Genomic DNA, 23905 nt, shown 5'->3' on the forward strand with positions numbered 1-23905 from the left:
GGAACCATAGGACACCAAAAATGCAGAACAGCAGCAACAGGGACAAGGAATAATAGGCTCTCATCTAGCTGTTTTCCTTCTAGGCTATTCAGTACCTCTTCTTAAGCCACAGTCCCTACAGTCGTAGTCACTGATCACAAAAAGTAAGCTTGAGTTTGTTTACCCTCCCGTGTGTACTTTTTTGAATTTTTCTATGTTAAGTTTAGCTCATGGTATTTCACATATTCTCCCTGTATCTGAACTCTGATTGTTCTGAATAGTAATTTCTCCAATTACCTGGGTTAAATTCAGATCAAGCTGATGTGACATACTGTAGGAAGAAGATTGTTTCTCTTTGACCTCCTGCTCTCAGTGCAATGAACAATACTTGCTTACAGGGCAAATTCCTGAACTGCATGCACATTGACACCAGGAGCAGACATACAATAAAATCTGACCTGACCTATACTACATTTGGCAAAAGTCCCAGGTCAATCAACTTTTTTATGTGATCTCCCCTCATCTCCCCTCCTCCCCCCAATATATATGTGAAAATTTTTGTATGCAGATTTCAACATCACTACCACTGCTGATTCTTTAATATTGCTTCTGGATTATTCTTAATGCAGCATTTATCTTAGACTCTAACCAGACTGCTTTTCTTCCTCCTTTTATTCTCTTCTTATCACAACTCCTAAGTTATTCAGGAAATTGTCGAGTATTATCCCTAATCCTTTTGTTTTTATTAGCTCAAACTTATTTTTTTTTTCCAACTGGGGCTATACAATTCAAAGTTCACCTTCCCCATCAGAATGCTGCAGGTATACATCTTTACACACACGCTCACTAATTCTTAAAACTTGGGGGGGGGGGGGGAAGTGCTTTGTCAATCTGTCCTATTCATGCAGAAAAATATCTCCCACCAGCAACACAGGAGGACTGGTACCTAGTGAAACCCTAGCATGTGTTTTGTCTTCAGAGATGACAATGGTAATATTATAAAGCAGAGATTTTTGTAACTGAAGTTCCTTGATGGTATTTTTCACTGGGGGATTCAGATACTAAGTGAAATCAGTTTATTCAAAACATAGTCCTGGAACATGAGAACAAAATATATCTGTTCCTTTTTACTGTAAACTCCTTTTCATTGTACTGTTAGGTCCTGGCCTAGATTAGTATTCTCTATCAGCAGTTAATTATGTCCTTAATATGAACTTCAGAATAAACCAGAATCTGTAGCTACTTAGCTCAATGAGGAAAAAGACCTAGTGACTTCAGTGAATATCATACCTGAGGCAGAATTTATTTTACACTTGTTATGAATTGTTTGATTCATGAGACAAATACAAAATAAATTTTAAAGTAGAAGACTGCTAAAAGGTAATCTACATGAAAAATAAGGGATGAAAGTTGGGAAGCTGTTATCAAATTCAAGTCTCAAATGCAGGAAATTCTACTGAAGATGGATATGCAGGATGTGTAGGGGAAGCTGCAGTTGATGAAAGTGAGAAAGGAAAAAAACAAAGGTATGCAATTTACCTTTCCAATTCTGTGTTTGGGTCACAGTTTTGTGGACCACTGAAGTCAGTGGCACTTCATAGTTGATTCTGAACTATTTGTAATTGTTATAGTTGTACTTTGAACTGCTTTTAGGTTATGGTTTTTATTTTTGCCTAGATTGGTTTTAATCTACATCGTTGCCTGATGCAATTTGCAGTTTGGTTGCACAAATATTTGGACCAAGGTGAGAGTGGAAGTGGACTGGAGGTGAGTGGAACAGTGTTTCTACATATGCCCTTTTGATCAGCGGTATTAGCTGAGATGTGAATCCCCTGCTGACATGAGTTATGCCAACTCTGGTCCCTGCAAAAATTGCAATTGCGCAAAACTAAAGGTTTGTCACTCTGATGTCAATTCCCCTCTGACATATGTACTTTCTGAAATCTCTCCCATGTGCGCTAATGTAGTGTCGTGGTTTAACCCCAGTTGGCAACTAAGCACCACAGAGCCACTCGCCCACTCTCCTTGCCCCACCCCGTAGTGGGATGGGGGATAGAATTGGGGGGAAAAAAAAAAGTAAAACCCATGCTTTGAGATATAGACAGTTTAATAGGACAGCAGAGGAAGAGAAAAAAATAATGATAAAAGAATATACAAAACAAGTGATGCACAGTGCAATTGCTCACCACCCACTGATCTATACCCAGCCCATCCCCGAGCAGCGATTGCTGCCCCCCGGCAAACTCCCCCCAGTTTATGTACTGAACATGATGTCATATGGTATGGAACAGCCCCTTGGCCAGTCTGGGGCAGCTGTCCTGACTGTGCCCCCTCCCAGCTTCTTGTGCACTGGGCAGAGCATGGGAAGCTGAAAAGTCCTTGTCTGGTGTAAGCCCTACTTAGCAACAAGTAAAACCTCAGTGTGTTATCAACATTATTCTCATCCTAAATCCAAAACACAGCACTATACCAGCTACTAGGAAGAAAATTAACTCTATGCCAGCTGAAACTGAGACACCTAGAGCTCCTTTGAGATACGTAACCTTCAAATAAGTGAATACAGATCTACTGAGATCCCAATGCTCTCATATTGTGTGTGAACACAATGGGTCTCTTCAGGTGCAATGTATCATCCTAATAACGTGCTTTAGTCTCTCTTCTTATGAGAATAAATTTTCGCAAGTCTGCTTGGCTTCTAATAAGCTACTGTTGTTATGCTGCTTCACCCATGTGCTTGTCCATAATAACAATGAAAAGCTAGCATTGTCTGTTCCATTAGTAGCAACAGTCTCACAGACAATAGGATATTTCACAATATAAATTTGGATAGCAACAAAATTACATTCAACAAGAAATAGTTAAATCCCCATTTGTAAATTGTAGAATAATTCTCTCTCAATTTCAAGTATAGAAAAGACATGATAGGCCTCATTAAATGATCCAACAACTGCAAAGTATGTTACTCGCAAACTATCCAGCTTACTGTCTTGATTCATTATAATAGCAGTTGCTGTTCACACTACTAAGACTGAGATTCATTTCTACTGTGGTAGCGTTACTGCTCTAAATCACATTGCTCAGAGGTTTATAGCTTAGTAACTTATAAATGGCCTTCAACCAAAAAATGTCTTATAGAGATTGTTTGCCTTTGTGTAGAGGTATAGACATAGGTTTATGTTTTCTGCTTTTTCAGTTATAGAGGGAAATGACAAGAGTATAGGTGTGTGTTCAGGAGCAGTGTAACAATAGCTCTACATAAGTGGCGTCAGCACTAAAATATCTGAGGCATTGTCGTTTGAGGAAAAACTTTACAATAAACTGTTGTGGGATTGGAGATTAAAATGGTCTTCAGTAGAGTATTCTTCATGTTGCCATTAGGAATGCGTTGTTTGATTCATTGTGCATCAGGGTTAACTAGGCCAACCTTCCTGCAGAAAATTAAAAATCACCACGTTGTTGTAGGTCAAGGGATGGATTCTTGGGAAAAGGGAAGAAGAGTAATTGACACTGAGGAGACGATGTGTAAAATGGACATTGAAAAGATTTTGTTTTATATGATTCTGAACCTGTTCAGTATTGACATGCTAAGAAAGCCTGGATCCTTCTTCCCTCTCTTGCTCAGTTTCTGAGTGTTCATTTCTGTTTATATGCTTGTCTTTTAATTATCCCTTTAAGGTGGAGCATATCTTTGCGGTGCGTCTAGGAAATATTGAATGCAATGAGGCTCTGTTCTCGCATTCAACTGGTGTTGATATGGTAATGTAGTTCTTGGGGAAAAAAAACCACACAACATCTGTGTTGCTCTAGTTGTGTTGCTTAGAACAGCAATATGCTGACAGCATGAAATAGAAACCATTAGCCATAAGCTCCTCAGAGATCCCCTTGTACATAGATGTTGCAGGTTGAGCCAGTTTTTGGGCAGGCAGGACAATGGGATTTCTTTCTTGGTTTTGTATCTTCATGTAGGTGATGAGCATGTGCTATGTATAATCTGAAGCATTTCACACTACTTGGCTATCTGACAGAATAGCATAGTTTATTGTCAGCAACCCACATTCACTAGTCAGGAGTAAGAGTTGGGGAGGAATTGTTCATGCCTGTAATATTCAACCAGGTTTCTGCTGTGTTTGTATACAAGTTTGTCAACAATCTGTCACATTGGATCCTAAATGACCAGTTTTGTTTGGAATTGTACATTCTATTTTAACTTCTTAATGGGCAAAGTAGGACTTTTCAAAAAGCACAATAGAAAACAGACAATATACTCCTTATTCTCAGGTGAATCAAACAGCTGGCTGGCATTTGTGCATTTGAAACCTCCCTTTATTCAAATGGTTTAACAAGCGGATGAGGGATTGGTTATATCCATATTTTGCCAAAGGTTATGTACAGAAAATATGATTATTTTTTTTTCCAGTCTACAAAAGGTGTCTCAGAACCACTCTGTAGAAGCCTACTAAATGATATTTTTTTTTCTGAAAGCCTTTTCTTTTCTAGCTGAATCCCAATATTACTATTAACCAGCTATTAAGTGCTGTGCGACATGAAATATAACTCATTGTAGACTATTTATGCCAGTATGATATAATACTCTGGTCAGCTCATGTTACAGTTTAATAAAAAAGCCACCTAGATATTTATATGGAACTGATTTTAATAAATATAGTATAGCGTAACACATATTTTACCTTATTAGTCTCAAGGTGAGCTGAAACTGTATTGGCAGTACAATTTAGCATTTATAATATGCTTTTATTAAGACACGCTCAGTAATGCAACTTTCTGAAATTAATCACTTTTATTTGTATGTTTTTAAACATCTTCGGGGGAGTTGATACCATTCATCACTGAAATACTGAAGCCTGTTACATGTTATTCTGCTGGATGCTATTCAACCATACTGTACATGGCATGCCTTTTATTATCTTCTGATCTTAAAGACAGAGGAGACTATATTATAATACAACCTTTCTCCAAATAAAGTTTTCCCATGACTTTTTGTTACTCTGGGACACAGAGTTGAAGTTATGACTGGGTGCATATGCAAATACCTGATATTGAAACTTCTATGGCTGAGTCAGCTATTTGCTGTGCTGTCACTGCCCAGGTCAGCAGAGCTTCCAAACTGAGCTTTCCTCCTGTCTTATGGAGAAAGAGATGCTGGCAGGATTATCTTTACCATCTGCAGTAGCGTGACTTTGTTCACCTTAGGTGTGTAGGCACAGGCCTTCCACTGGGATGCTAGCAGTGAGGTGTCCACTGGTGCTTGGGAGAAAGGTATCAGTGATATAATTCCTAGCAGGCGTGTCAAGGAAAAACATTGTGTTTTAATTTCATGATACAAGCTTGATTCACAACAAGCAGACCAAACTTGGGAGAATTCCGTTTGCAGGATCAGTGCAGCTTTCCCTCTCTAGTTTCCTGTCTTCTTATGTAGCACCAGAGAATTATAAGGGTTATATAATTACAGTAAGTAGGATGGTATCTCTTTAGTAGCTTTTGTCTTCTTTCAGAAGGCTACCACAGTAGTGACAGAGAAGATGGCTTTGCTTGTTTTCTGTCTAACAGAAATCACTCAGTCCAGCATGCCCAAATGATCTTTTCAAACAATCTGTGCTTAAGAGCAAAAAAGACAAAGTTACTTGTGATTCTACGGAAATGCGAAGTATGGACTGTTAGTGATACTGCTGCAGCTGAATGCAGGCTTCTGGCTTCATAAAACCAAACTGTTGCTATAAACATTCAAAAGCAAGCAACAATTTACGGCTAACAGGAAATAAGTAAGGGTTGGAATATAACAGCGTAGCAGGATTTTCCTGGATTTAAAGATCTTGGTTAAAATTTCCCGACTCAGCACCAAGGAGAGATGTATGCCCATTAAATACCAGGGTCTGCATGCCAGATTTGTCCTGTGTGCTCTGAAAAAAAGATGCATGTGGCAGCAGCAGTGCTGTACAGGAGGGTGAGGGTGGGAGCAATAATAATATTATTGTGCAAAAATTAGAAGTGAACTGAAACCGTAAGTGTCCAATGTGGGGGTCTGGCTTTGTCCCTGTTGAGCAAACAACTACCCATCCAGAAGACAGATGCTGCTTCCCCTGAAGTCAGAGTAGTACCAGTGAATTTACTAGCAAGAAAACCAAGAAAGAAAACACCAAAGCAAACTATTTACTAGTGTAAATTTGTGATTATAATGAGGTGGGTGAAAGATCTGTGCTTCAGTCTTGATCAAATTGTTTGTTATGTAATTAATGTAAGCATCAGATATTTTTTCTTTCCCCACAACTTTAGAATGAAGTTTTAACATACACACAAAAAGAAATTGTTCTGAGTGAAGTACTTTACTAACTGAAATTGTGAAACATGTCTGCAGGCAGTTCTCTCTGCTGTTCAGGCCTTGGCAGAAGATCAGTCATATTCAATTATATGGTGAGATTTTGGCATGCAATATAGGGGATTTTTAAAAAGTCAGAAATATTTTCACTCGAGACTTAAAAAGGCCAGACTTTTTCATTGTAAAGGGCAAATTAGAAAATCCTAGATATAGATGTCTAGGCATTCCAAATCTGCATAGGAAGATTTGATCACTGAGGCTAGAGGCTGAAGCAGTTGTGAGAAATCTTAGCTCTTTTGAAGTATCACAGACCTAACAGTTGGCATGGTAGACAGCGTATATTCAAAATCTGGAAGGCATCTGATGGCACATCACGTAAACTATAACAGCTAAACTGAGAATAAGTGATATTCACATAGTTTACAGTGTGCCCATGTAAAATAAGACTATACCATTCTGAGACTGTGAATAAGTCAGATATTTTTAAATATTAAGGCACCACTAACCAATACAACCGAACCGGATTTAAATGCAGTGTTGCTGGCTTTGCCTAAAAAGGTAGGCCAAAAAAGTGATGATAATGGCCATAGTAAAGATTGCATCCATGAGCTTACATCAAACTCTTGGCCTTTCAAGGAGCTATTCTTGCTTATACTTTGTTTTGATCTGGCTAGCATGAGTTAAAGACCTGTGACTTCAACTGTGAAATTTTTTCCTTACCTTTTTCCCTCTTAGAAGACTTGACAAAGTCTAGGCCTTCTTCCTTGACCCGTTTTATTATCTCAGGTATTAAAACAGTTATTCACAATTGCCATTTGTATCATGCAGATCTCTAAATGTGCTGGATACAATTCACCTATCACTTACCTGGGAAGTACATAAAGTGGAAAAAAGTTGTGGAAGAAAATTTGGCTTAAGCAGAATCTCTGCAAGGTTGCTTATTGCTCAGAGTCAGAGAAAACAGGAAAATATAATATACAGGGCTCATTAATCAGCATTTGGGGGTCAGGCTGAGGTAAGAATCCTGAAGTGCGATGTCATTTGTGCTAAAATCAACATTTTAACTATTGATGCTACTCCTTAGTAGGGGAAGAAGTTAAGAGGAGACAAAAGTTAGTGTGTTCCTTCTAACATTGGTAAAAAGAAAACTCTATAAGGAATTATATATAGAAAACTGTGATGTAGCTGCATTATTGATGATTCTTTGATCTATGAACAATTTTTATAGCATACTGTTGACCTGTACTACCCTATTTCGTGTTGCATGCAATAATTGAGAGCTACAGTATCTGAGAAAGCCTTACCCTTGGTTATTCTCTGCCCTTTCTTTTCTTATGCTGGACCTGTTCTCTTTGTTAGGTTTTTCTTAAAAGCTTGTTTTCTGTGTGGGAGTTCTGTACTGGTTATTTCTAATATTTTAAGTCAGATTATAAATGAATGATTAACACCAAAGGAGTACAAGTTTCAATTAGAGTAGAGCCAGGGAGCTCGGCAGCAGGACTTCTTTTTATTCAGTAGGTTGTGAAGGGAACAAAAAACCCCAAAAGTTGTATCGTATTCTCTTCCCTGCTATTTTTTTTTTTTTCTCCAGCCTCCCATTTAATGAAATGTATTAGCTTGAGCTTGAAAGAAAACAAAGAAAAGAAAAGGAGGGAGGAAGACAACAACTTAAATTTCTTTATATCCCCCTTAGTATTGGGGAGTGTAGAGGAAAAAGAATGCAACCTGCCTATCTTTCAGTGGTGTATGGTCTAGGGGCCGCATTTAGCCCTTTCTTCTATTTTAAAAGCAAAGTCTTTATCACCTTCCTTTGCGTCTTTCTCCAAATATGCATACAGGCTGAAATCTGAGGGCAAATTACATGTTCCCTAGGAAATAATACAATAGGAAGGTATTTGTTTCTGCAGCCCTAATAACTAAGGAAAAGGGTTGCCTGAATTAGAAATGCAAAAGTTGGAGAATTTGCAGATACGTTCTTATTAAGATTTTGGATGGATGAAACAAAAATTCTAAGCAGAAAATTGAAATGCTTATGATGGCATCTTTTCATAATTAAAGTCTTTTGCAGTGTGATATCTGGAAGTAGTCCTGGTATACATATATGAATCCAGAGAGAAATACATAAATGAGTTGTGATAATTTGAATTATTAGGCTGGCTTTTAGGCTGAGAAATGTAGCAGATGCTTATTCTTAATGGCTTGAACACAGAAGTGAATGGCTGATGCATGGATAAGTGGGGTACACCTGCATAAACTAGCAGCAGAGTGGGAAAACTGAAGATAATGCCTCTTTCCAAGTCTACTGTCTTTCATACTTACTTGTGCCACTTCAGTGAAGCTTCTCCTCAGAAAAGCCCAAATAAATCTCTGCTCCTCAGTTCAGTTAGGTATACATAAATATTTGTACGACTGAGTGCCTAAATTACAGGGAGAACTAAAGAAAGACCCACTTTTCTGGGAATGAGTGTTTTATCTTCCTGTTTCTCTCTGTTATGGTTTTTTTTTTTTTCATTTTGCACAAATGCAGCAACTGTTCAATAACTGAACATTAAGACGCTCTATTTCCCTCTTTAGTGGAAGGAAAGAGCTGCCCTATTTTGTAATGTAAATAAGCTGGAAATCATAATCCTGCCCTGCTCTCATAAGTGCAAATACACTCAAATATTCTTTTTCAATATCAAGTAGTATCAAGAAAAATGCCACATAATTTGTTTCATCACAATAATTAAGTTACTCTTTTTACTACCTGTATTTTATATTTTCTGAAATTGTATCTATTCCCCCCTTTTAAAAAAAAATACTCAAACCTGGATCTCAAAATGTGTAATTTGTCCAATATGTTCTCCACATACTGTTACTGCATTCATCATTGTTGTTATGTGCATTAAAAAGCCCTTGTAAACCCGCATTTCTATGCTTCCATCTTGGGCTGCATGTTGCACGTAGATAGAATAATTCCAGTAACTGCAAGCATAGCGACATTATTGGCAAACTGTGGTTTTGTCTTCCCTTTCAGGTGGTATTGCTCTTAAATGCTGCTTTTGATATCAGTGTTCTTCTTTATAGAGGAATGGGTTCCGCTAGCCTTTACTCATTCTTTCATTCAAAGGCAGACCAAGGCTTTGTAACACTCTGAGACAAATCTTAAATAAAACTTGACTATTTTTTAAATCTGCCATTTTAAAAAGCAGTAACTCTGCCAAGTTAAGAGGGCTGCAGAAGACTGTGAAACCACATGCCAGAGGTGAGAGCTCTTTAAAGACCATTGTTTCTAGGGTTGACTAATTCAAGAACAACAGAACAATAAAAGGACAAATGCAGATCTGTAATACTGCTGTGATCCTTGACTGTAACTGCATGTCTAATAACTCTTTGCAGTCACAAGATCTTCAGACAGTGATGCTAGGTGAAATAGTGTTGAAAACGTGCATAACATTTCAGCATCCAAAGTCCTCGGGTATCCTAAAAAATCTAAATACAAAACCACATTACTGATTTTCTCCATATGCATTGAGAATTGTATAAAGCATATTTTCCATGAGCTCTCAGGAGCAAATTTTAAAGATGAAAATTGATTAATGTTTATTTTACATACAGGCATGGTAAAAAGGGAGCAACATGCTTACTTCTCAGGTGAAAATATCGATTTTACTTTGTTTGCATTTAACCCTTGTTAATGCTTATTTCTTGTAATAAAAAGACTTCTCACTGTGCCTTGAGAATAGTGATCTCTCTTCTAAAGCTGGCTAGTCATTGTTCTATCACTTTCCAGATCTGACTAACTGCCAGGATATTTTCTTGTTTTTCTCCTTTCCCCCAGCTAGGATCTGTTATGTGCTGGTTATAGGGGAAAACAGAAAAATCGCTAGTATTTTTTCTATCTGGATATTTAACTAACCTGTATTGGGAAAATGATACTTCTGCTTTTGAGAGTTAGGAGGAAATGAAATTTAAACCTCACATCCGGTAACAGAAATTTGGGACCCTATTTATCATATTTGTGCTCAGGACAACAGCAGTGCAACACGACAGTTTGCAAGGAGACTAATAGACTGCATGGAAGTGTAGCCCTAGGCAAGAATGGATGGATAGGAGCTCATCTCCCGTGCAATTCTTTTTGCTGGTCTCATTAGTAAGCATCGTTATCTTCTATGGTTCTTCTGGGAAGACAGCAGAATTATCGATAATATGTTAACATAATTCCCCAAAGAATCATGGACTGGAGGGACAGAACTGCCCATCCATTGATTTGTTGTTATGCCTTGTGTTCACCTACAGTACAGATATTTAGGACATGTAAGTTCTAAAGATTTCATTCATATCCACACTTAACCTACAATCCTTTTGATTCATCAGTCACTTCTTAAAATGCTGTAAGCTGTGAATCTTTTGAATCTATTTATCCCACTATTTCTAACTTACTTCTCTCTTTAGCAGAAGATGCACTGTTCCCTGAAGTTCTGAAAAAAATAAATACTTTCCCGAAAGCTGCACCCCAAACACATTTTCCCTACTTCCTATAGAAATGAGGTTATAATAGTATAAAGCCTACACTTCAGCAGAGATCCCCTGGACTATGATGTTAGAAGCAGAAGCCACAATTTTTTCCAGCTCTTAATGCGTATGTGTATATATATACACACACACATATTTGTACACAGGTATATATAATATATATATTTATATGCACACCTCTCCATGCACTGTATCTCCCTGGCCCTTCAGCTGGAAAAGTTTGTTTCCTGTCAAAATACTTGAAAAGATTCATTATTTACTTTCTAAAGATTACTGCGATTTGACCTTGGCCTATCAGTTCTTAGACAGATTTGACTGCAATGCTCAGAAAATAAATGTCTCTGCCAAAAACACATTCTAAAATGTAACTGACAGCTGCTTTCTTTCCAAACCTTGTCTATTAAAGAACTCTTGAGAAAAACAAACAAATTTAAACCTAAAACATGAGAGAAATTAACTTATCTTGGCAGAAACTTGGAGATTATTAACAAACCGTAAAGTGAAGAGATTGACTCGACTCTGCAGGGACACCAGGAATAGTGATCTCTCTTGAAGAGCGTTACTAATAAAAGGGATTGATGGTTTGAAAAGTTTCGCTTAATTTTTTGCATACAAGGTGTTAATAACTAACTTTATTATCTCATCTGACTTCAGAGTAGTGGTCCAGCTGTGATGAGTCCTTGTCCTGGGAGAGGCAAGCTAGTTGTATTTGTCTAGTATGTCTAGCTGGTTTTGAATGGCAATATTTAAAAGGTTTTTTTGATCATATGGTATAGCTAAAAGTTGCATAACATGGGGGTTTTTTGCATTTCATTAAGGCAAGGTTTTTGTTTTTCCTTGGTTCAGAGCTTCTATACTGTCCTAAAGAAGTCTGCAAGTCTCGGGACTGTCTACGAAATGTCCCAAACTTTGTCTGGCAAAAAGAATAAATGGCCTGCATCACCTTCCCCACCCCCAACATCCGCACACTTTACATAAGAAGAATCAACTTTTTTTTCTTACTTGGACACTTTCAATTTTTTCTGGAGTCCTTCCCCATCCAGAACCAGGGATTACCATGTAGATAAGCATAAGAAAAATACCCAGAGCAGTGAGGGAAAATAGCCTTCTGGCATGACTGAGTGTAACTGCAGAAGCATGACCTTGTTTACTCCCACTCATTCTTGCTTTCCCTCCATTTTTTGAGAGAGCAATACCTTTACCCACCCATTACATGATTTTAGTTTATCTGGTACTTCATAATGGAGGTAGAGGCTCAGGAATTAAACTGATTTTAAAAATGAGATCAAAGACCTCATGAGATGATACGAGACCTCTCAATGAGACCATGAGATTGCTGAGTCTAGCACCAACCATGCTGCTTCTAGGTCTGAGAAGCAGTTTGGGCGCAGGGAAAGTGATTCCAGGACGTGATATTTTCTCCAGACACAGTATGACGGAGATATCTCCACAGTATCATGTGGATATAACAGCTGAGTAAGTGGAGAGGTAGAGGTCTTCAAACAGTAGTCCCTTGCACGGCACAGTAGAATAAAGCTACATGCTGTTTCGAAGTAGGACTTAAGTTCTCATTTTTATAGTTACTTTAGGTTAATATTATCTAGGGCTCAGTAACAAACTTTAGAATCAAAACTTGATGCAAACACTAATCTCTAAAAGTTTGGAAGACCTCTGAACCAAAACTTGGAAGCTAGAGTCAGTACATTTAAAGCACATCGCATATTTCAAACCCTTTAAAGCCAGAGATAAAAAAAATAATAAATCCTAAATTGCAACCCTACACATTTTCAAACAGCTCCAGCCTTACTCTTCTAATACTGTCATACTTTTTTATCTCAATTTTCCACAAGAACATAGAAGACTGCTTCTGTTCCTGCCTAAAAAGGCTTCAGTTTTGATAGGATTGAGTATTCTAGTTCACCCTTAAAAAGAGTCGCTATCCAGAAACAGGTTATTTTCTTCCCTTGCTGCTTTCTGCCTCGTGGATCTTAACACAGTAGTCATTACTAGAGGATACAGGCCATTTAAAAGAGAAAGAGGAATATTTCTCACTGCTTTCGCTGCTCATGCAATAGCCACGCTTAATGTCTTTGTACATGACTGTTAAGAGACCCCTTTCAGTTTTGTTCTCTACCTGAGGCAATTCTCATGCTCATGTTGGGTGGATTGTAGCTATTTTTATGTAAGATGTTTTCCATAATTTCTTTAATATTAAGAGAAAAGGGGAAAACTATGAATAGAAAAGCGGGACATTATGATATCATAGTCTCAGGCACGTCACTGGGCAGGAGAATCCTATCTTCCATTTACTACTCCAAGGCTTATTCAGAAATTTTACTCTAAAAAAATAATTTCACCCGCAACTCTCCTCTTGCACTAATTTGAGCTCTTTTCTCTTTTTCCCTCTAGCAATAAAGCATTTAATCACAAAATACATTATGTGAGATCTTCTTTCATACAGCCAAGGTAAGAGATTCATTATCATTACTACTTCCCTCTTTTTCTCTTCTCCTGCCCCTGTGCTTTTTTAACGGGCTTTTAGCCCCACTATAAAACATATGATATTGCTCTGTTTTGTGCTTATGACTTATGAATTTTCTTTTGATGCTTTTATCAGTGTTGCTAGCAAATTTTTTACTTATCTCCTTTAGTCCAACTTGAAATTAATGAGTGGTTCCAGAGCAAAAAAACATTTACTCTGTGCTGAAGCAGACTACCAATCTCAGGAAGAATTTCTCTGAGAAAACAAAACAGAGCTGTTTTCCTCCTCTGTCTGTAAAGGAACACCACTGGTGTATGTGTACTCAAATAAAGAGCAGTTCTTTCATCTCTTTCCAAGGACCAAATAGCATCACCCCCAGAGCAGCGTGCTTAGGGTTGTAGGTTTTGAGTTGTTTTTTTTTTTCCGCTTTTGGTTTATTTTTTAAGACCACCAGCAGGATTTAGATGGCTGTTCTAGTGCTTTTTGTAGTCCCATTTCTCACAAGAAGAAGCCCTAGCTGATTCAGGACCAACAGCAAAGGCTGAGAGGTAAGGTAATGCCCTGGGTCTGACAGCAGATGCAGCTGAGGCTGTGTGGTCAACTGGTCTCAGCTGTGCATCAAATGCTGCCACAACCCCGAAGTGAGGCCCAGTAACGTCTCTTTGGGCAATATTTACTGGGAAAGGAAAGCGCTTAATTTGTTACTTTATGTTTAAGGGAAAAGGACAGTTTGTATCATCTATGTAAACAACAGCATTTCTCCAAATACAGGGCTTTTATCAGTGATGTTTTCTGTGAATAGAAAGAATGTAAAGCACTTTTACACAGGCCAAGAAGGGTCAACAATATATCTGTAGGCTGACAAGGTAATTAGCTATTTTTAAAAAGAAAAACTGATTCATCTGCCAGAAGCTGTAAGAGACCAGCAGCATTTTAAAGGTAAGCAATGCAGGTTGGAAGGAAGATCTGAGATGAGGCATTTTGATAATGGGATACACTTTGCAGTTGGGTGTCCGCGGAAATTTGGAAATCTGTAGAATTGATCATAACTAAGTTTCCTTGCTTCTTGGATGTCCTTAACATATCAACTTCAATTATACAAATCTTTTAAAGGATATCACAGGAGGCAGAAAAGTTGCTTTTGCATTTCAGCCCCTGACTGTGTTTTCACAGAGGCCACCCCTGCTGCCCCATCCCCCAACCTTGCCATGTATAGACAATTCAGTGATTTTTGGTTTTGCTTGGTGCTTGAGTAACTCCTAATGGCCTTTTTTTGCAATAGCAATCACCAGGGGCATGAAGGAGAGGGGCAGATCAGAGACAGAGTGCTTTACTTGCAGGTACTGCTGGAAATTCAGGAGCATCCTGGGGCAGGCCTCAAGGGATGGTGGTAGGATGACATGCAGCCATGATCCGTTTTACCATATAGAAATGTGCTAGCATTTAAACATTTACGTTTGGGAGAAATCTACTTTGGGCAGTAGTAGTACTGATGTTCCTGCAGTAGTAATTGTCATTATCTCAAGAAAAAAGCTAAAAAGGAGATGAATTGGAGGGACAAAATATATTCAAATGTTATTGCCACTTCTCTGCACCTCTATACTGAGATGGGTTAAAGTAATGGAAAGGAAAGGTAATAATAAAAGTTGAGCCTTGCAAAGCTGAGATGAGATCCTTGAGTATGGTAACAGATATTTTTTTAGTCCTTGCTTCTTTACTGAGACTCAGGGTTAAACAGCATCTTAGCTATCCTAATGGTCTGGGAATATGGGGCAGGAAAATGGCTGTATTGTTTAAATATTGCACTGCTGAAAGAAATTTTTCTGGCTGCTTGTAGATACCTGCTACTGCAAAACAACGAGATGTCTCAAAGAGCCTGGGTGCCAAGACCACAACGCAGAGCGACGGTCGCTAGGACCCAGGACTGGACGGTACCTGGAGCGAGGGTGAGGGAGGGAGCCCTGTGGAGACAGGGGGGCCTGGCCTCAGCCCCATCCCCGTGCGGGCTGTGAAGCTTCTTATTCCCCCACACACCTACTGCCTGGGGGAGGGTCCTGGTATTGCTCCTCTTGGTTTGACTGGTCATGCCTCTTAATTCGACTGGTATCTCTACCACTCCTGAAACTGGGATGAGAGAAGGTTCCAGAAGTCCAGAGATGGAAATTATAAATAGGGACTCTCGCTTTCTCTCGAGGGCTCTCTCCACCAAATACCCCCGTTGGCAGGTCCAACGCTGGATCCAGGACTGCTGATTCTCCTCTTTTTCCCTCTTTCTTTCTCTCCCTCTCTCTTTTTCACTTCTCCTAAGGTAATTAAGTCATCAAAGTTGATAAATTTTGTAGTTAAGAGTACTGCATGGCCTACCTCGATTTTCCATAAAGCTGCATAGCCGGCGCGGATATAATCGTGAGAGGGTTGGCGGGTATCGAGTATTCGTACTCCACCTCTGTCTCTATAAAAGTTTTCTACTGAAGCTGATGTTTGTGTATGGACCTTGAGTGTTGGCCCACCTTAATCCACACTGAGAGGATTTGCGAACCTTAGTCACTCCTCCCCGCTCCTCCCCAGGTGGGACATGACGCTGCTTTTCCAGGCTGGCACAGGAGAGCTGATGGAGGAGGAGATCAAATTCCCAGTCTGGTAACTTTTAAGCATCTCCTTTCAGCTGAAAGGGCCTAAATACAAGATTGTCTTTCCCCCATGAACGTTGGGCCCTGCTCCTGCCGTTACTTGTTCCTTTCAGTGTTTATAATAATATTTAACAGTTGCTGCAATTTACCAACATCTGTTTAATGTTTTTATTCATGTTTGGGTGGTAAACAGATTCACAAGCCTATCTTGTGGATTAGTTAATTTCTAAACATCCCTGATGAACTCTCTTTAGAATTCCATTTAACAGAGCCATAATTACTCGGCTTCTGTGTGCACCTACAGCACCTCGCAGGCTGCTGAGGCCCTGACATAAGCCAAGGACACAGGAAGAGCTAGGAGGTTTAAATTCCTCTGAAAGTATTACTATACAGTTTTCCAATGAGGTAATTTCTGAGCAGAAAAAAATTTATTATAGTAGCCGTGGCTTACTGCTGTAAAAGAGGAATATGGTGGGTAGCTTAAACGAAGGCAAGGCCCCATCACTTGAATAGAAAATGAAATAAATGTTATACTCGCCTTGCTTTATTACTATTCTGTGGCAAAACTCACCAGTTTTCTCATTTGGAAGATGGAGATAGCAATACTTCCCTTCTTTAATGATGTTTTGAGAGCTATAGACAAGCAACCTGAATGTAGACTCTTTAGTTGGTAAGGTTTTCTTCTGAGCACATGCTTGTTTTGCTAAAGCTCTTGGTCACAACACATGAGAAAACGAGCTTCTAATTTATCACCACCAAACCCTCCAGAAGGGGAAGTCATAATCAGCTGGGACATTTTTATGTAGGATGCTATCTCTCTTAGGTTGGATATTAGGAAAATCTTCACTGAAAGAGTAGTCAGGCACTGGACCAGGCTGCCCAGGGAAGTGGTAGAGTTTCCATCCCTGGAGGTATTTAAAAGACAGGTAGACATGGTGCTTAGGGACATGATTTAGTGGTGGACTTGGCAGTGACAGGTTAACGGTTGGACTCGATGATCTTAAGGGTCTTTTCCAACCTTAACGATTCTATGATTCTGTGATTCTCTCCTTCAAGAATTTGAAGCTGTTAATAGAGCATAGTCATCCAGAATGCAAGTCAGGGCTTTTGCTGGTGGTGATACTAGATCTTGGGAAAGAAGTTGGCATTTCATGTGATTTCAATGGTCATGAGGCAAGCACATACTTTCAAAAACACACTCAAGCATCTAATTATATTTTAGACAATGAAATACTTAAAAAAACCCATATCAATAAATCCTACTTGAACCTGTACAGGTTAGATCATCACAATGTTTTAAAATGGAGGCGGTTGCTTTCATTGACTTTCTATCACTTGTAGAATTTACCGTTGAAAGTGTTTTAAATTTTCACATTTTATTTTCATTTTTACTTAGAGAAACCCAAGAAAACTACAAAAGTGCCCCTGAAAGGGCCACATAACCTGTTTTATTTCTTGTAATCAGTAACTATTCATGTATCTAAAAGAATGACCATAGAAAACCCCCAAGGAGTCAATTATAGCTCCCAAAATTTTAAATAGATCAACTACTGGCTCATTGACTTAATGGACCTGATTCACTTTTGCACTAATGTTACTTCAGAAAGCAGGAGTTGTGTGAAGTGGTCTTAGTGTAAATGGCAATCATATTTGAAAAGAGTCAGCACTTGGGTTTAGTCTTGTTTGTGGTAGTAGAAATTTAAAGCATCCTTGTGAAATTGAATATGCCTGATTCTCTGTTACATTAAGGCTATATCAGTGACATTTTATCAGTTTCTAAAGAAGTTTAATTGGGATTGGTCACTGTCAGAACTGATAGATTTCTAAAGAAGGTAATTGCAAACATAGGAAAGCACAGAATTCTTGTGTCTTCTGCTACATGATGACAAAATATTTTACTATCATTTTAAAAAATGGGATTATTAGAACCACCAACTACATTACGTTAAAAAACCAGATTAAAGCAAGGCACTATAAGAGCAGTACACTATAAGAGCATGTTTGCCATGCAAATATAAACAATAAGTCACTAATGTGTACATTTACACGGAAATCTTATAACTGGAAACCTGTCAAATATGACATCTGTATACAATTTGAAAAGAACCAGAAAAAGTATTTTTTCTTTGAAATGGTTACAAAAATTTTTCACTTCCAAAATTTCTTATTTTGAATATAATTTTTAATACAATGCATTTGAATATAATACGTGGTACATAATATATTATGTTTATAATTCTTTAGTTTATAATTCTTTGGAAAGAAGGCATTTGCCTTCTTTCCTTTGTGTATAAAAGGGAATGGAAAGGGAAGACAAGGATGCAGCAGAATTACTGTCTGGAGAGGAAAATGAAACACAAACCAAAAATCATTCTTTTTATTGTATATCATCTAATTCACAGCATCTTCACAGCAAGAAAAAGGTGGGGGGGACTTATTTCAAATAATTTTGACCAGCTCAAGCTCTTACAAAGCAACCCATAAACTATGCCTTTATGCACATGCTTTGTCATTACGTATTTTGTTATGAACATGTCATCATTCCTTTGCCAGACATGAAAAATAGAAAGCCAAAAAGGAAAGTGCACTTGTACCTTGAATTATAAAGTATTATCTTGATTCTCACTTCTACCTTTACAATAGGAATACAAACCTATGAGGAATCTTCATTTACACAAAAGATCTTGTGCGTATCTTAATGAATACATTTCTTGTGAACTATGGAGAGCTAGATCTTCCCCTTGAAAAACATACCCATACATATGACTGCATGTCAGAATAACAATTTGAAGGTGCGCTTCCATAATATCTCCTTAATTGGCAATATCTCAGTGGACAGTTTTGGTCCAGCTCAACAGCTTTCCCAAAACAGTAGGAGATCATTTTTCCTTTAAGTGTTAAAAGACTAAATGACATAAAATACTCCACTGTGTAAAGATGCAAGAATAAAAATGAGATTCAGTCTGTTTCATCTGTATTTGATCTTTGCTTCTTTAAATTTTTAGTCAGCAACTTCATTATTAATAGACTAGCTCAGAGTTTCACACCTAATTAATGCCTGGTTAAACACCATTTAAAATGTGATTCTTGTTTCCTTGAAAGGCAATTCTAAGGCCATAGTTTTGTGTACATTTAAATTGGCATAAACTACCCCTCTGTCTAAAAGAAGCAGTTTCTGTTTGGAGGTTAGGTCTGCATAAATAAATAAGTAAATAAATCTGACTGGTGTAGCTTTGAGCAAAGATTTTTTCTCTGCCCCATTTCATTGGGTAGGCACAGCAATATTCATGTCAGCATCCAGCAACGGATGGTGCAGAGGCAGGGCAGGGCTGCTTCTTTAGGAGGTAGTGTCATGGGCGACACCTCTCAGGGAAGTGGGGAAATTTTACTTGAACTATCACCTATTAACACAAATTTCTGATCACTGACCTGAATATTGGTGAAAAGGACACAAACTCTTAGACAAACCACTTGAGTGAAGACTTATCCTCCCCAGGCTCTTGCCATATTTTTGCCACAGAAATGTCAGAACTAGGATATTTTTTGCCTCCCACACATGTGTGTTGTCCTGCCCCAGGCTCCACATTGAGAAGCTCAATAAGCTGAGCGGACAAACAGAAAGTATTGTTGCCCTGCCACATTTTTTTTTGTTTGTTTGGATTTTCATAGGAATTGCAAAAGGCACATTTTTGACACCCAGACATTTCACATTCTAATTTCAAGCCTTCACTTCAAAGCACGTAAGCTTTCCAGCATAGAGTAAAGCAGTGTATTTTTGTCCCCTAAAAGCAGGCTGAACTATTTTAAATGAAACTTGAAGGAAAAAGAAATCAGTCCAAGGTAGACATGCAAGATAGAAAATTTCAGTCTGAGCAGCTTAATTTTGTCTGGTGTTGTTTCTGGGCTAATTTAGGCCACAAAGGATGCAAACTGTGTATGGAAAATTAATTTAGGAGGAAAACACCAGGCTCTTATAAACTCTATGTGTTCCTACATATCTCAAATTTAATTTACTGAACTGAAATTCTTATTGTGGGAAGTTTCAAGCAACATTAGCTAGGGGTGTTGCTCTAGGTAGATCCTATAATGATTACACAAAGTGTAATCTCAGTTTATAATGCACACAAACATGTGGCTTGATAGCTGGATGAGCCAGGGTTTGAAGTACTTAGCAGACACAGCTGAAGTCAAACTTTCAGCAAAACTCAACTCAGGTGCTGAAATGTTTCAAAAATCTGGTAGCAGTTATCAAAATACAGGTTCATAATACATTTGGAATTTTAAATTTCACATCTTATTTTAATTCCAATTTCCTATGTTTATGTAAGGACAGAAAACTTTTTTTTTTTACTATGAAAAGGTTTTATTCACCATCAGTGGTACAGCATTCACAACAATAGCTTCATTATGTGGAATTAGAAAGAAACATGACCTGTAAAAATACTATTCATTCCATATGAGTATATTAAAAAGTGCAAAACAATTATCAAAACTTCAGCCTCTTTCTTTGTACCACAAAATTTACAAAATCTAACTGAAAAAAGAACCATGGAAATGCTTTAGCCAAAGTAACAGAAGGAAATTTAGTGTTAAATATTCAGCATCAAATACTTAAAGGGACTACTTAACATTATCATACTGCACAATGTTTAATAAAAGTTATAGTTCCCAGGGCAATTTTAATTAACTTTTCTTGTACACTGGTAACATTTCTGAACTACTGTGCTTGTCATTGTTATGTCTTCATATGACCAAGCAAGGCAATATTGAAGACTACTTGAAAATCAGTGTGAAACAGAGGACTAAATGAGGGGCTGGAACTAGCATTATCTATTTATGCAATTATTACTATACATTTGGTAATACTAAATTGGCAGCTCCTGAAGTAACACGAGCCTATGATAATCTCATGTTTTTTCCCCATTACTTCTTTTTACATGGTATTGCATTTAATAAAGATATGGTATAGTATGAACTATACATTTTATAGATTTTATTTTTTTTTTTTTAGGATCTATGGAAATATTGAAAAAATAACCCAGCCCAAAAGACAAGCATTAATCAAAGGAGCAGTCAGAATCCTTATCCTCCTGTTTAATGAAAGACACTTTGATTCTTCTCGTTTTTCAACCATTTCAACCTGATATCTAGTTAAAGGAGAAGAAACTCATTAAAGTTCTGGGCCTCAAGGTTCTAAAGAAAGCTTGGAAGTTTGAACCTTAAAAGCTCATGAAACTGTAGATGCATGATAGGTAAGTAGTATATATATGTGGTTATATAAATATATATAGATAGATAATGAAAATTGTGAGCAAATACCTTTTCTAATATTTGAATGTTCATGGTACTGCAGAGTGATTAACAACGACTGGATTCTGCATAGTGCATAGCAGGTGTAGAAAATGAAAAATGAAAATAAGAACTAATATTCTCTTCATATTCCACTTCTCTGGTAATTGGCAATTCTATTCTCGCTGACTTCCTCATGATTTACTTCTTAACAGCTTAACTGTTTAATTTGAAATCAACAGTCTTTTAAAGACTATCTTAAATTTCATTCTGTGCACTATGTTCCTGAAAATGTGTTAAATAAAAATCATCTTCTGTGCGCAAGGCTCTGACTCTCTTTTTCACTTGGTGTTTTGTGGCCCTTCTCCCTACTAAATACAGCTTTTAAATTTATTTTTAAAGCATCAAGAAGGGCAGGTATTGAATATTTGCTAATTTCTTGCTACAGTCTTAGGGGAGGTGGACTTTTCTGAGGCATCACTGCAATATGTCGATGTTCCTAGTAGACCTGTTCAAAAAGAGTCTAACTTCAAAACGTTTTGATGGGAAACAGAGGAAAAGAATTCATGAGATCTCCCCCTGTCCTGATAAAAGGTTAATTCTACAGCAATTTTTTGGTTTTCCCAGTCTGCAGCTGACAGGATATGTGGATTATGGAGTTGGCCAATACCGAACATACTGCTTGTGGTTTATTAGTGTCCCTAAGGTCACAAAGGGATAAGCTGTCCCACTGAAGTTCTCTTTGGAAGGAAAGAGGAGCAGGAATTAACATGTTCAGGGTAGGTGATACTATTTCTACCTTTTTTCATGTTTGTTGTCAATGAATAGCTGGCAGCTATGTTGTGGTGGGTTTCTCCTGTCTGTACTTCTGAGGAAGAACCTTACCTTTATCTGATATTCACAGTAAGGCAAGCTGCAGTTATTCCATTGTAGATTGCTTTGGAAAGCTGCTAACTTTAACTGCTTATTTTCAGAGATAACACGAGAGGTTTCCTGTTCATTAAACTGTGGAAGAATTACTCAAGTTAATAGTTGTAGTTACCTATGCTGAAGTCATTATGTAAAATTCAGTGCCAGGGATGCAATTTACTGATTATGACAAACTGATATTGTCCTAGGGCTTGTTAAAAACTCTTATTTCTATTAAAAATACACTAAATCTGTAAGAGGCAATTTCCGGTTGCCTACTGGAATAACAATACTTGCAAATTGGTTTTATTGTAGCTTAACTGTGTATATTATTTAAAGAGCTAAATAGTTAGCTGCTGGTAAGGTGATGAAAATCTAAGCTGCAGAGCTAGGCAGAGTGCAGTTGACATGAGGTTAAGAGACCGAGATTTTCTGTTATAAATAATAATAAGGCTAACATCACAATATTAAGGTTTGCTCTCTATTGCTATTAGACTGGAGATAGATAGAGATCAGGGGATTAGTTTATCCTTATGGTATTTGGTTTGGACCTTAAAAGATTATTCTTCAGATGACATTAACTGGAGTGAAAGCTGAGCCCTCATCAGCAGGGGCTGTGCAGGAATCATCTAAAGCGGGAGTCAGTTCACCACTGCTGTGAATCTCCTGAATCAGGAGAAGAATTCAGTCCTTGGCTCATGCTTTGGTACCCCCTAAATGGTGTTTTGACTCCATTTATATCCTTTTCTGTTCCCATCCACAAACCTTTTCAGACCTACGCGATCACTAACCAGACACTGTCCATCTTTATCATCTCTTCAACATTACTTCTCATAGTCCATACACATCGAACTCTGTATCTCTTGGCTTGGAAAGAACAGAGCAGCTTCATAACCCCATGATGATGGGTGGCGGTTGTGGAAAACTGGAGAGAGTGACTTCTCAGCAGGACTGCCCAGTGGAACTTTTAGTTGGTGGTAGCTGAGATTTCAGTATGCTTTTAGGATCACAGCTTTTGCCCTGCAGTCAGCCTGAACACTGTGAGAGTGTCCAGTGGGGCTGTTGCTGGTTTTACTGCCAGTAAGCTCACTGTGGTGATGGAGAAGTGAACCAGATTTATGCTCAATGTCTTTTTTTTTTTAGGTGCCATGCTTATGTCTAAATTTCGGAAGTGCGTCCCCTCCCTCTCTTTGAATTTCTTTGCTTTTCCGCTTATCTCCAAATGTGTGCTACTGTTTGCATGCACCTCCTCTCCTCTATGTCTTTGATCCTTTTATATTTGCTCCATTAAAGTTATCTTTAGATTTGTTTGTTTGTCTTTGACTCAGACATCAGTCAGCAGCATTGCCTTTGATGGCTGGATCAGTCTGACATTTGTCTGTGAAAATACAGTAATATTTCCACCGGGAGGCACCAATCTTCTGATTTGCTTCTCTAAATTATACAGCCCCTTGCTGGGTGATGTTACAGAGGACATGCAGCAATCGCTGGCTGCAGCACTGGTTTCTGGGCTTATGAAAAACCAGAATCCACACTGGTTTAGAAACTCTGGACTTGATAGAAAAATGCATCCAAATTTTATTAGATGATTTTTTTTTTCCTTCTCTGATTTTCTTGAAAGGTGAAGTCTTCTTATGTTAGTAGCTAAGATGTAATGACTTCCGACAAATATTTCTTGCAGATTTATCATAACTATTCTCAGTGAATATTATTGCCTACTCCAAAGCAGTGAGTTAATTGAAGACTAAGCAAATAATTTGAATATTT

At 38.0% G+C, this 23905-nt stretch overlaps 1 long non-coding RNA gene across 1 annotated transcript; it reads left to right on the forward strand.

Annotated features, from left to right (window-relative positions):
• The first annotated feature begins 960 nt into the window (after positions 1–960).
• LOC148051470 (uncharacterized) lies at positions 961–21957 on the forward strand. Its single transcript, XR_015699701.1, has 6 exons — positions 961–969; positions 1697–1746; positions 13238–13294; positions 15148–15256; positions 20952–21192; positions 21857–21957. It is a non-coding gene; the product is annotated as an uncharacterized LOC148051470 (long non-coding RNA).
• Positions 21958–23905: the final 1948 nt, after the last annotated feature.

The sequence above is a fragment of the Nipponia nippon genome, unplaced genomic scaffold, assembly GCF_047370975.1.
Source record: "Nipponia nippon isolate SJK-2023a ecotype South Korea unplaced genomic scaffold, ASM4737097v1 scaffold_6, whole genome shotgun sequence".
NCBI lineage: Eukaryota > Metazoa > Chordata > Aves > Pelecaniformes > Threskiornithidae > Nipponia > Nipponia nippon.